At 27.1% G+C, this 13,372-nt stretch overlaps 1 long non-coding RNA gene across 1 annotated transcript; it reads right to left on the bottom strand.

The window, feature by feature from the left end:
* Positions 1 to 3,557: 3,557 nt before the first annotated feature.
* On the bottom strand, positions 3,558 to 12,231 carry LOC100575406. Its single transcript, XR_003839845.1, has 6 exons — positions 11,717 to 12,231; positions 10,117 to 10,418; positions 9,649 to 10,036; positions 4,439 to 4,708; positions 4,110 to 4,235; positions 3,558 to 4,046 (listed from the first exon to the last, which is right to left on the bottom strand). It is a non-coding gene; the product is annotated as an uncharacterized LOC100575406 (long non-coding RNA).
* Positions 12,232 to 13,372: the final 1,141 nt, after the last annotated feature.

Here is a 13,372-nt window from a genome sequence, read left to right as displayed (position 1 = left end):
GGTAGTTACCAGAAAAAGAAATCTGAGCAAAGAGCTTACCACCGAATAAAGTATAGACCGTGTACCGAAATTGCCTACATAAATCGCCATATTACGAATAGTATACATAAGATTATTGATTTTAAGGTTCTAAATTTAAAATATATCACTTGAAATCATTTTTAAATTAAATCATGAAAAATATTGTTTTTTTATTTAAACGTGTTTGGTTAAGCCTATTGAAAATATTGATATTAAAAGGCTCATCAACCAAGGTTTACGAATTACTATGTCAATGATTATAATAAATGGTGTTATATTATTATCGTTATATTATATGAAATAATTGAGGAAATTTAAAAATACTTATTATACTATTAAAGCAAAAATACACTCTACGGGATCAATAGATATATCCTATAAAATCAACCAAATATGATTATAAATATGATTTAATCGATAAAAGAAAAAAATTTTCAAGCTTTATTGAACTTGATATTTTTATATTTTAATCTCAAACTTAATAACATTATATCTTCAAAATAAAACTGTTTTAAGCTTTTTTTTATATCGTGATAAGTATTTTTTTTTTTTTGAAAAAATATTTTTATTAATCATATTAACAAAAATTATAAAGACAAGTTACAAACAGAAAAAAAATATTTGATTATTTTGACCCCAGTAAGCAAATGCTTGTGGTGGGGCAAAAGAGTTATTAACTTATATAAAGGAAATTATCTGACTCATTTTAAACTTAAAAAATAAATACAAATCTCAAAAAAGGAACTGAATATAAAAAGTAAAAAACATCAAAAACATAATTATAACATTATCACTAAATACAAAAATATTACATTGATTTAAAATCCCATTTATTTAATAAACAATATTTAATTATTTTCTTTACGTACATACTATTATTTTTCAAATCTTTACAGTTAACAATATTTTTTTTTAATTCCAAAGGTAAGGAATTGTAAAAAATTGGACCTAAGTAATTTACAAATTTCTTACCAAATTCTTTATTTGTGTAAAGTATAGTAGTGTCATATGCTAAAAAATCTCTTTTATTTACTTCCTTAGTTAAATTACATGTTTTGGAGACCAATAAAATACTATATAACTTATACAGATCCCTAACTGGCAGTACTTTAAAAGCTTTGTAATTTAATGATGTAGACCCCTGTATTTTTTTTTTATTCATACATATTCTAATAGCTAGGTTTTGTTGAACCAATAGTGGTTTTATTGCGTTATCTGCACACCCAACCCAAACTATAAGACCGTATTGCATAATAGACTTGTACAACGACTCATACACAGTACACATAACATCTAATGGTAGAATTTTATTTAATTTATAAAATTTAAATATTATTGACCTCAAGCGCATTACTAAGTCTTCAATATGAACAGCCCATCTTAAATTCCAATCAATAATTAAACCCAAATATTTTGTACGAGTTACCCTAGTTATCCTTTGACAGTTACAAAATGAAGAGTCTGGAATATTACAAGAATGTATAAGTATTGAAGGCATGTGAATGTTATTTATGGAGGGAGCAATAAAATTTGTTTTGTTAATATTTAAGGTTAGTTTCCTACTATTTAATATTTTTTGTACTGTACTTAGACCCCAAGTTGCCCTTTTAAGCGCCGCATCCCAGCTTATATCCGAAAAAAGATGACAGGTGTCATCAGCATATGTTACCATTGAGCCACCTATATTTAAATCACAAATACAGTTTATGTATAAGTTAAATAAAATTGGACCCAAAACACTGCCCTGTGGTACACCACAAACAATTTGTCCCTCCCTACTGACAGTATTGTTTAATGACACCATCTGAGTCCTACTGTGTAGATAGCTAGAAAACCAACCAAGACTTTCTCCTTTTATGCCAAAATTAGGTAAAATATTTATTAAAATGTTTTGGTCTACAGCGTGGAAAGCTTTTGCTATATCAAGAAATATTGCTATCACTTTTTTATTTTTATCTAGATTTTCATATATAAATTTTGTTGTTGCAAATAACGCATTAGTTGTGCTTCTACCTGGACGAAAACAAAATTAATTGTTTGATAGTAGTTTTTTAGTTTCCAAGTAAGAAATAAGTCTAAATTTAATTATTTTATCAAAGATTTTTAAAAAATTGCATAGCATAGAAATAGATCTATAGTTTGAAACCCGTTCTTTGTTACCTGAATTTGTATAGTGGCTTGACAATGGCTGTTTTAAATTTATTTGGGAAAATACCTTGTTTTAAACAAACATTGAAAATAAACGTTAGGTGTTTCACAATATGATTTTGAATCACTTTTAAAATTTTAACGGAAATTCCATCAAAGCCAGGAGCTGATTCTTCTTTTGTATAATTTTTATCACTTCTTCAGTCTCAATTGGTATTAAAAATGTTTCATTAAAAGAAAAATTACAAGTTTCATTACTTTGTTCTAGCGGTATTTGTTTGAAATTCCCTGATAAGTCATTTCCAACATAAATGAAAAACTCATTAAATATGTTTGCGGAGAGTACTGGGTCTTTATGTACGTTTGTAATATGATCATTAGAATTAATTGTGTTAATAGTTTCATTATTATTATTTTTTTTTCTGTTCCAGTAATTTCATTAACTAGTTAATTTTGGGTTTCCCTGAAGTGTTGAAAATGTATTCTTATAAAAATGTATTTTCGCTGCTCTAATTAGACACGTTAGTTTATTTGAATATTTTTTATAATATGAACGTAAATTTAAATTTAGAGGCTGTTTTTTAACTTGGAAAACACTATTTAGTATAGTAAGTTAACCTACATATTTTGAAAATAATAACTAACAATTAAAAACTATCCTATACTAAAAAATAATGTTTTTTTGGGTTTTGATATTTTATTTTTTATTTTTTATTACTATGTATTTATTTTTAGTACATAACACCTATACGCTAATGTTCTTTAATGTTAGCCCTAAAATTATTGATTCAAGTAAGATTATTAAAACTATGACAAAGATTCATGCATATTTTGTGCGTCTGAACTTGTCTTAATAAATAATAAAATCAACATGGAAATCAATTGGCATGAATACTAATGCATTCATTTATTACTAATAAATATTTTAAATATCAAGGATAAATCTAAAACCCTACAATTAATGAACAAAAATCATAACTTGGTGAATACTATTCAATATACTAAGCTAACCTACAGATTTAGAAAATAATAAATAAAATTAAGAACTAATGTAATTGAATATTAGCTAATAAAATTGATCAAGCTATGAATAATAAAACTATGACAAAGATTAATGCATATTTTATGCTCCTGAACTTGTGTTAATAATCAATATACTGACTTTATACTTTCATGAATACTAATGAATGCATTTAATGCTAATAAATATTTACTTAAATATCAAGAATAAAAGAACTACACTAGATACTTATTCAAGCTTTTTTTTTTATACTTCTATGTATTTAATTTTTAGTACTTAAATACTTTACACTTTTGTTATTACTGTCACCTAATAAAATTAATGATTAAGCTAATATTATTAAAATTATGACAATGATTCAAGCATATTTAAATAAGTTTGAACTAGTATTAAATGTAATATATACCAGAACTTTGAAATAATATTCAGTATACTAAGCTAACCTACATAGTATTTTGAAAATAATAAACAAAAATTAATAACTAACCTAGTTACTAAATTTTTTTTGGGAGCTTAGATTTTTTAATTATTTTTGTGTTACCTATGTAACTTATCATTATGGATTGTGGCTAACATTGATTCTATGCCCAAGTCTCCCATTTTGTTTTCCACATTTGCGTTGTCTTCATCAACTTTATTCTGAACACTTTCTGGAGTTTCTTAATCAGCTTCTTCCTGTTCAGGCATGACTGTATCTTCTACATTATCTTCTTCTTTGGCGACTTCTTGCTCAACATTTGCAGATTCTTTGGAGGAGAAATTGTCATTTAACATCATACCCGTGTCGACAGTGATCCTGTTGATTGTTATCTACGTCCATTAGAGACTCCGGATGAGAATCTTCCGTTACTCTTTCCTAAATATAAAATTAAGTTATTAAAAGAAGAAGATTCGCTTAAATATTTAATTATTCATTTACTCCATTTGAGCTTGATTGAGTTGGTTGATTATGGTCTTTATGAATTTGATCAAGGCAATTATATCGATTAAAAAAGCATTTAGAACATATTTGACATCTGAATAGTCGTTTCTTCTGTTGTAGTCCCTAAATTAAATTAAATATTTAATATTATAACTTACTATAAAATTAAGATAGCAAATCGAAATTCTGTCTCATATTATTAACTGTATTTATAATAATAGTTAAATGAGTCAAAACATAAAACCCAACAAATAATGACCAAACATTTATTAACATAACTAACAAATATTAATAATAATTTTATTAATGTTAAATAATGTACATACTGAACATGACCAAGCTCTTTCGATTCGAATGTACAAATGCCGTACTTGTATATTTTCATTTTTTTAACGCTTTCTTGTTGTGTTGGTGATTGTTTTTGTTGTTGTTGTTTTTGCTGCTGATGTTGTGTTTTTAACAATTTGAATGGAGTATGAACCAGAGTAACTAGTTGCAGTTGTTTTAATAGGGGAAACTCCCACTGTCAGTCCACCAGGTACATTACGCTGATCTTTTTCTAGTAGTAACTCTGCCTTTAAGTGCCCATTGACAATCTAAGTAAAAGTTAAAAGTAATTCATTTATATTACAACCTAATATTATTTAGCTTGTTTCTAATTAGGTTCTATCCTTATCTCAACATTCTTAACAGCCTGATCAGGAGGCAATATTCCATATTTTTTTTGTACATATGACAACATTGTATTTTTAAAAAGTTTCAGATCATTTACTAATTTGTCCATATGAATCAAAAGTGAAGTACAGTTCTTGCACATATAATCAGCAGGAGTTACAATAAACACAAATTCATCTCCCATAAGCTCAAAACTTTTTCTGGGAATGGTATAATACTATGTTGTGTAATGTTTGAACACACCCGTGGTGTATGTACACCGTACAATTTTTTATCACAAAGAAAACAGACACCCATTGTATCTAGAAAAAAAAAATAATGTAATTTCCTAAGTTATAAATGATAACATACTTAACAATAATTAAAAGAATATTAAGAGTATTATTAGAAATATAATGTACATTAAACATTTTACTTTATAATACTATAATAGTTAATTACCGACAATATTATACTTAATAAATCATCAATCATCATAGTAATGTACAAACTAAAATGATATAACCTAGCAAAAATCAATTAGATACCTACTTTAGTACAAGAAACATGTTACAAATAGAAAATCGAAATCTAAAAATTATCAAAATATTAACCCAAGATAGCATGCACAAAAAATATTCACAAGAATTCACGCACTTAGTGGTTATGACCGTCTATTTAACCGTTTAAACAATAATCTCACCAGTTACCACTAACAATGATAAGTTAAAAAATAATTTATGATTGAGATATCATAATATTAAATTTATACTATTATTTAAAGAGGAGTTGTTAGTTGACATTATTGAGGGTAATCTCTAGAATGAATAATTAAAATAAACGTGTAAATTGTATACCTAGATATGGCACGGTGGCCGTTGGCTTTCAAGCTACCTGCACATCCTGACATTTTTCTTCTGTGTGTGTTTTATCGGCGTGGAGATATGAATTTTTCCGGGAAGTAAAATTCGACTATCTATATATTATTATACCGTATACGTAGGTATAATGTAAAATATTTTTCTAATTTAATTTTTAATCTTAGTATGACTTGACATTTAGTTCAAACTACGGTGTTCACGAACTAAATCAATATTGGTAATTAAGATAAAATATCCGAAAACAATTCGTACAATTCGTTTTTAATATAGTTAATCTATAAACTATTATAGTACCTATTGGGATTATTTTAATAAAAATTAAATTATATTCTTAAACTTATTATTAAATATTAAAATAACTAATAAGTGAACCACTACAATATATAAGCTTACATAATTTTTTTTGTAACCTACTCAAATGTATTATTTTTAAAAACGCATTTTATAAGTTTCTGATAATGATAAGTTAATAATGATTAGTAAACATAAATACATTATATTATAAAGTTACTGTTAACTGTTAGCGTTAGCTCAAAGTCCATGCTATGGTTAAGTGAAAATAATGCAATTTATTAAATAGCTATTGAATTTGTATTGTATTATAATATATCATTTTTATATGATCTATCTATATATATAAAAATGGTGTGAAAAATGTATAGTAGTTAATCAATTGAGAACAGCTGGGCTCATGTTGATGACATTTTTTGTAAGTGTTTGAGTGGTTTCTTGGATGGTTTAGATTCACAATTTGAGCAGGTAAGTACAACCCAAAGAGGTGCTTAAACAGAAATGTTGAGATTTACGTTGTGAATTTTTGATTATAAATGGTTGTTATTGGTTATAGGAGAAATAAACAGTAGAAATTAGTGTTTATTATTTTATTGGTGAATGGTGGCCATTGATTATCGGGCAGATCAAGTACAAGCATGCATCAAATCAAATTTTCACACATTGCCTACTATAAATGTCACAGTTAGCTTGACAGTCTTTTAAACTGCATTTTAGTAGGAATTCACTTTAAACATTTCTAAGTATATAGACATCTAATTCTATATAGTGAATAGTTATATCTAATTTTAGTTTCTTACATAATAATATATAGAAGATGCTTATTTATCATACTAAATATTTGGAATTTGTAATACTTAAGAGGAAGGGGTATTCGCATATGTTGTACCTGTTTTACACTAGTGCGACAACACATTTTCGTTCACTAATTTTATAAGTATGATGTTAGTTTTGATATTAGGGTGAATAGACATATTATTTAACGTTTAGGTAGGAAGAATATCTGTGTTAGATTACTCTCGTTAGGTAAAATTATTATCTTGGAAATCTCACCAGGTTTTTATTATATTTTAATTTTAAAGCGAGTTATGAGTAATTTAAGATGTGAAAACAATTTACAATTTTAAAATACTCATAACTCGCTTTAAAATTAAAATATAATAAAAAAAAGCACATATGCGTGTAAGATGGAGACCACATATGCGGATACAATGTCCTCTCAATCAAACAAAATTCTAAAAGCCCAGTATTTTAGATCATTAAGCGTGCATTCTAGGGTAAAATGTAGTACTGATGATTTATTGAAAATTGCCACCTTAGAATATTTCTTTCAGTTCAAATTTAGATGGAAATTAATAACTAGGTACTTCAATCTACTTCTGATTAAAACATTTAAAGCAAAATTGATTATGATACTATTTAAATATAAAATTTAATTTACATTATCATTCCTTATCAATAAGTAACACGTGTCTTAAAACCAATTCAATTATTTCTACTTATAATCATAATATAATTATTAGTGTTTATTTAATAATTTTAACTAAAAATAAATCAATAATTACTTTTAAAACTAGCCGCCGTTATTATATATTTTTTAGTATAATTTTTATTGATTTTATTACTCATAAAATGTAATTTTATTTTATATAAACATTATATCTATAATAATAGTAAATGAGTTACATAAAAATAATATTGAAAGATATTCTTTTACAATTAACAGGATGTCAGCCCATTTTTTTTCTCCCTAACCCACAAGCAACATGGCAAATTTTAAGTTTACAAAAATGATCATTATCATATTATTTTCTTAAATTAGAGTGAAATTACCACATAAAAAATTTGAAGGTAAGATTATTATTTGGGGCATTTCATAGGCTTTTTATTATATTTTAATTTTTACAAACAATTTACAATTTTAAAATTCTCATAGCTCGTTTTAAAATTAAAATATAATAAAAAGCCTAAGAGATGTCCAAGATTATAATCTTATCTACAAATATAATTAGAGGTCATTTCGCTTAATTTTAAAATTTAATGTAATTATGATCGTTATTTTGTTATATTGCATGTTAGGGAGAAAATAAATACGCTGACATTCTCTTAAAAGTCAGTAAATAAAAACATTAGTATTATAATATAAATTTTTAAATTATTATCTTATGGAACAAAATAGGATATTTTTAATGAATATGTATCTATGTAACACAGTTACATGGTTCAATGATGCAAAATACAATTTATTGTAGTTAACAGCGTTATACTTTGTTCAGGTTAAGAGTGCCCAGTCGCTCAGACGAAAACTAGTATTGTTCGGGCATGCACGGGGAGCGCTGTGGTGTGCCACGTGTATATACACGACAGCGGTCATACAATGCCAACCAATCACAGGGCGTCTCATGTTGTCTGGGGGTTTGACAGCTGTTAACAGGCTTGGAATCAAAGAGCTCTATATCAAAAAATTTCAAAAATGGTTTTTTTATCTGTTCAGTCAGATTTATTTTTTCTATCTTTAAGTATTAGAAAAAATTTAATCGATCCCATATTTAAAAAGTTACCAGAAACAATAGGTTCTATGTGACCCTTATCCAAACAATGTGTTGGATACATCGATAGAACATTTTGTTTTTAAATTTATATTCAAATGAAAAAGTGTTATCTAATAAACAAAATAGTTATTGGAAACCATGGACTACTACACTGGATTGGAAACGAGACGTTTACAGCCGGGCCTCTTAGTGTCCGCGAGAGATGTGAACGAGGAGGAATCGTACATGAGCTAATCTGGCGCCATCTATACTTCAATGAAAAACCATTTACAAAATGTATTCCTACTACCTAAGGAATAGGTAGTATGCCTGTGGTAAGCCAGGCTGCGGTAGATTAGCCCATGTTCTATTCCCCATTCTACACCTCTTTCGCGGACACTAAGCGGGCCGACCTTCCGTCACTCGCCTCCCTTGACGTTTCCAGTCCAGTGTAGTAGTCCATATTGGAAACAAAAAGTGTTATCAGAAATAAGTATATGTAAATATACAATAGTTATCGTGCAACTTTAATGTTGTTATTTATGTAAATTGTCGCATTTCACACACAGTAAGTCGATGGTATTAATTACGAATAAAGGTAACTACCCTAGATGACCAGGTCAGTACCTATAATCAGCACATTGTTAAAATTAAGTTAGACCAAATTAATTAATTTGGAATCAATATGTTCTATCGATAGAACGTTTATTAAAAAAAAATAGAATTGGGAACAAAAAGTTCTATCAGTAGAATCTTTTGTTTCTAAACTAGGAATTTTAAAGTTATTTAATATTTTGAGTAGTTAAAAGGATTTATTTTTGCAATACCTATTAATAAATTGATCGCACAGAAGTTTGCGGATTTTTTGTAGCCAAATATTTCAAAATCGCTTGGGAATATATACGTTATTTTAATTTTTGAATCTTAAAAACGCTCTACTGAACAATTTTGATATTGTCACATAGAACTCTTTGATTCTAAGCCCGTGTGTTGGCGGCTCGGTATGCATGCGTGAGTTTGGGAACTCTTAACCTGAACAGAGTATAGCATATGTTATAATTGAAAATTTTTATGTGAATAATGAAAATGTTAACTAAATTAAAATATGTACTGCAAAATATTTATTGGTCTTATACTAAATTAATAGAGTAGAAGATCATATTTTTTTCTTATTCTTACCGGAGTTAATGCTTTAATTGGTTCAAAATAGGTTTTCAGGCCCCATTTTGTTTGTATGAGTGCGCATGTGGAATCTAAAATTAAAATATTGATAATAACTTTAAACTAATATTAAATGATGTACATACCGAACATGACCAAGCTCTTTTGCTTGGAATGTACAAGAACCGCGCTTCTATATAGTTTCATTTTGTTAGTACTATCTTATTGAGTTGGTTGTTGTTGTTGGTGCCGCTGCTGTTGTGTATTAAACATTTTAAGAAGTCTGGACTGGTTTAATTATAGCTGAAGTAGTTTCAATAGGGGAAACTCTTACTGTCAGACCACCAGGTACATTACGCTGCTCTTTTTCTAGTTGTTACTCTGCGTTTAAGTGCCCATTGACAATCTAAGTAAAAATTAAAAGTAATTTTAGTATATTACAACCTAATATTATTTAGCTTGTTTCTAATTAGGTTCTATCCTTACCTCAACATTCTTAACAGCCTGATCAGGAGGCAATGTTCCATATTTCTTTTATATATATAACAACATTGCATTTTTAACAAGTTTCAGATAATTTTCCAACTTGTTCATATGGAGCAAAAGAGAGGTACATTTCTCGCATATGTGGTCTGCAGGGGTCACAATAATCACAAATTCATCTCCAATAAACTCAACAATTTTTTCCGGGTTTGGTGCATTACTATGACGTGGTGTAATGCTTGAACCCACCAGTATTCGTTCACCGTACAGCTTTGTATCACAAAGAAAACAAATACCCATCGTATCTAGAAAATAGAAAAAAAATGTAATTTTCTAAGTTATAAATGATAACTAACTTAACAATAATTAATAGTATATTTAGAATATTATTAGACATATAATATATATTAAACATTTTACTAAATGACTAAATGAGTCGCATAAAATTAATATTGAAAGATAGGTATTCTTTTCCAATTAAGAGGATGTCAGCCCATTTTTTTTCTCCCTCGCCCACAAGCAACATAGCAAATTTTATGTTTACAATAATGATCATTATCATATTATTTTCCAAAAATTAGCTTGCAAAGACTATATGTAATATGTATAGATTTTAAAAATGGACATAAAGTTAAGAACAAATAGTCTGTCGACTGTGTAACGACCAAATTATTTTTCACAATCTTGTTGTTATATTGCTTTCTGTGAAGCGGTCAGTTGTGTTACCAATTAATTATACTATAATAATGAATTTGATTATTCTAATCTCGATTCTAATATATTTTAGTATAGTGGACCATTTTGTCAACAAATACATACAAATAGTTTAATTATTTTGTTGGATTTTATCATTATAAGTATATAAATATCTACAGTTATTAATTTTAATACATGCATTTAATTTAAATATATAAGACATTTATCAAATTACTATGTTAAATGTTAGCTTTTAAAAAAGGTAGCTATAATTTTTAATTTTATATGAAAAAAAGTAACTAATATTTAACTAAATGATGTTAGGTACTTTTACCTTCTAATTTGCTTGTAACTTTTAGAGGTGAAAGAAAAAAATAAAGGTACATTTTAACTTTAAGCTTCACTTACATTTTTCTGTTATAAATTAACTTAACAAATTAAAAAAAAATAGTTAACTGGCCCTGCCTTGCATATTATACATAGGTTTAGTTATAGAATATCAAACCTACATAATTATATTATTTAAAACTAGGTATGTAATTGAATTATCATTTACCCCGGATTTACGTAGGTATTTTAATGTTATATAATAAAACATAATATAGGATATGCAAAACACACATAAATTTATCTTGTTAATAAATGTTTATTTTTATCTAATATTAAAAAATGTATAAACGTTGTCCTACATTTATTGATTATTTATTTTTTGGGTTATTTTCACCATTGTACACTAATTAGGTACCTACTTACTTTTTATGAGTAATGGTTTATGATTATTACAAAATACATTGTACCTAGTTTCAACACAAGCGACAAGATCATAAATCACAACTATTTATAATTGATTAATTTGTTTTATTTAACATGTAGGAACCTGCCTATGTAATTGAATTTTAGTTCTTACCCACAGTCACTTAAATCCTAAATAATAAACAGCGTCGCATGTCATCGAAGGATGTTTTCGATTTTATTTCTCTGATAGAGAGCGGAGAGCCAGTGACCACGCCATATGGAAAAACTATTAACTATACATACTTGTACAAATTGCTTTTCCATCAGTCATATTATTTATTAATCGATGATGTTTCAGTATTGGTAGTGAGTGAAGTCTTATCGGTTGGCCCATAATATTGAACTGGGTATTTCGTTTGGCAGCTGTCAGACCCAGTCGTGTTTAAGAAACGTCCGTTTGAAAACTACCTAGGAGTTCTGCGACGGAAGACATAACGCATAACTGACCGTTTACTACACGTCACAGATTATAGCGACACTAGAATCGAAACACTCAAAATAAATTAAACGCAACGTAATCACATACGAGGACAGCTGCACACTCTGAAGCATAGATAATGGAAGATAAAAGATTCGTCTATTATCTATGCGCCGAAACATACTACCGACCGAATTCAATCCAAGCGAGATGCGAACGGCGTAGAAAAACGTAAAACAAGTATAGTGTTTTTCGAGATTATTAAGTAAGTAGGTACCTACCCAGTAATAACTATTACAACAATATTATTACAATGTTTGCAACAATACAAATATCATTGATAGTTCACGTCAATACACAATAATATGGAAATCGGTGAAATAGTACAGCGTCGTGGCCATAGATAGCGCAACAGTGCATATTTGACCGGACAATCATAAGCATTTTTTTCATTTTTATTTTATAAGGCAACTTATTTTATTTTTCATATAATTTATATTTTCGAGTATTCATTTTTTTTTTTTTTTTTACTTAAGTATTGAGATACTAATACTATTATTCGAATAAAAAAGTATTAAAAATACTTTTAAAATACTATTATAAAAATGTATTTTACGAATACTCAAAAGTATTTGAATACAAACAAAAGTATTTTTTTTTTAAATTTTATGCTATACCTACCTATAAGATATATTATATACATATTGTACAACAGTATATAGGTACCTATTATGTTACTACTTACCATAGATTTTAAAAATTACTATTAACATGTCTGTTGTCTGACTATTTAGAGATAAATACATGTTCACATATTTCATTCTGCATTTAGATATATTTCAACTAATATTGATTAAAATTTAGCGAAAAAAATAAAATAAAAAGTGGTATTAACTATTAATATGGAACTATTTTAAAATTATTAGATTTTCAGTTTTCTTAAAAAATTCCAATACAGAAACCATATAAAATTTGATGTGATATTTTTTTTAATTTTTAACATTGTTGTGTCCTACTTTTTCAATAGAAAAACATAATATTAGTTTTAAACGAAAACAATATTATTTTTATTGATGTCAATATTTTGTGAAAAAATATAAATTAAAATTAATAAAATGGATTTTATGGTATTTTAATGCAAGTATTTAAATTTTGTTAAAAATACTTAAAAAAAAACATCAAAAAAATTGTACCTATTTAGAATACCATAATAAATACTTCAAAAAGTATTTAAACACAATTAGTATTCAAATACTTGTATTCGAATACTTTACAAGACTGCATACGACTTACCTACTATAAGTACCTAATTCAAAGTTCAAACATTTGTATAAAAACATATTTATATTA

This window comes from Acyrthosiphon pisum, chromosome X (genome assembly GCF_005508785.2).
Source record: "Acyrthosiphon pisum isolate AL4f chromosome X, pea_aphid_22Mar2018_4r6ur, whole genome shotgun sequence".
Taxonomy (NCBI): domain Eukaryota; kingdom Metazoa; phylum Arthropoda; class Insecta; order Hemiptera; family Aphididae; genus Acyrthosiphon; species Acyrthosiphon pisum.
This window is presented reverse-complemented; position numbering and strand designations above follow the sequence as displayed.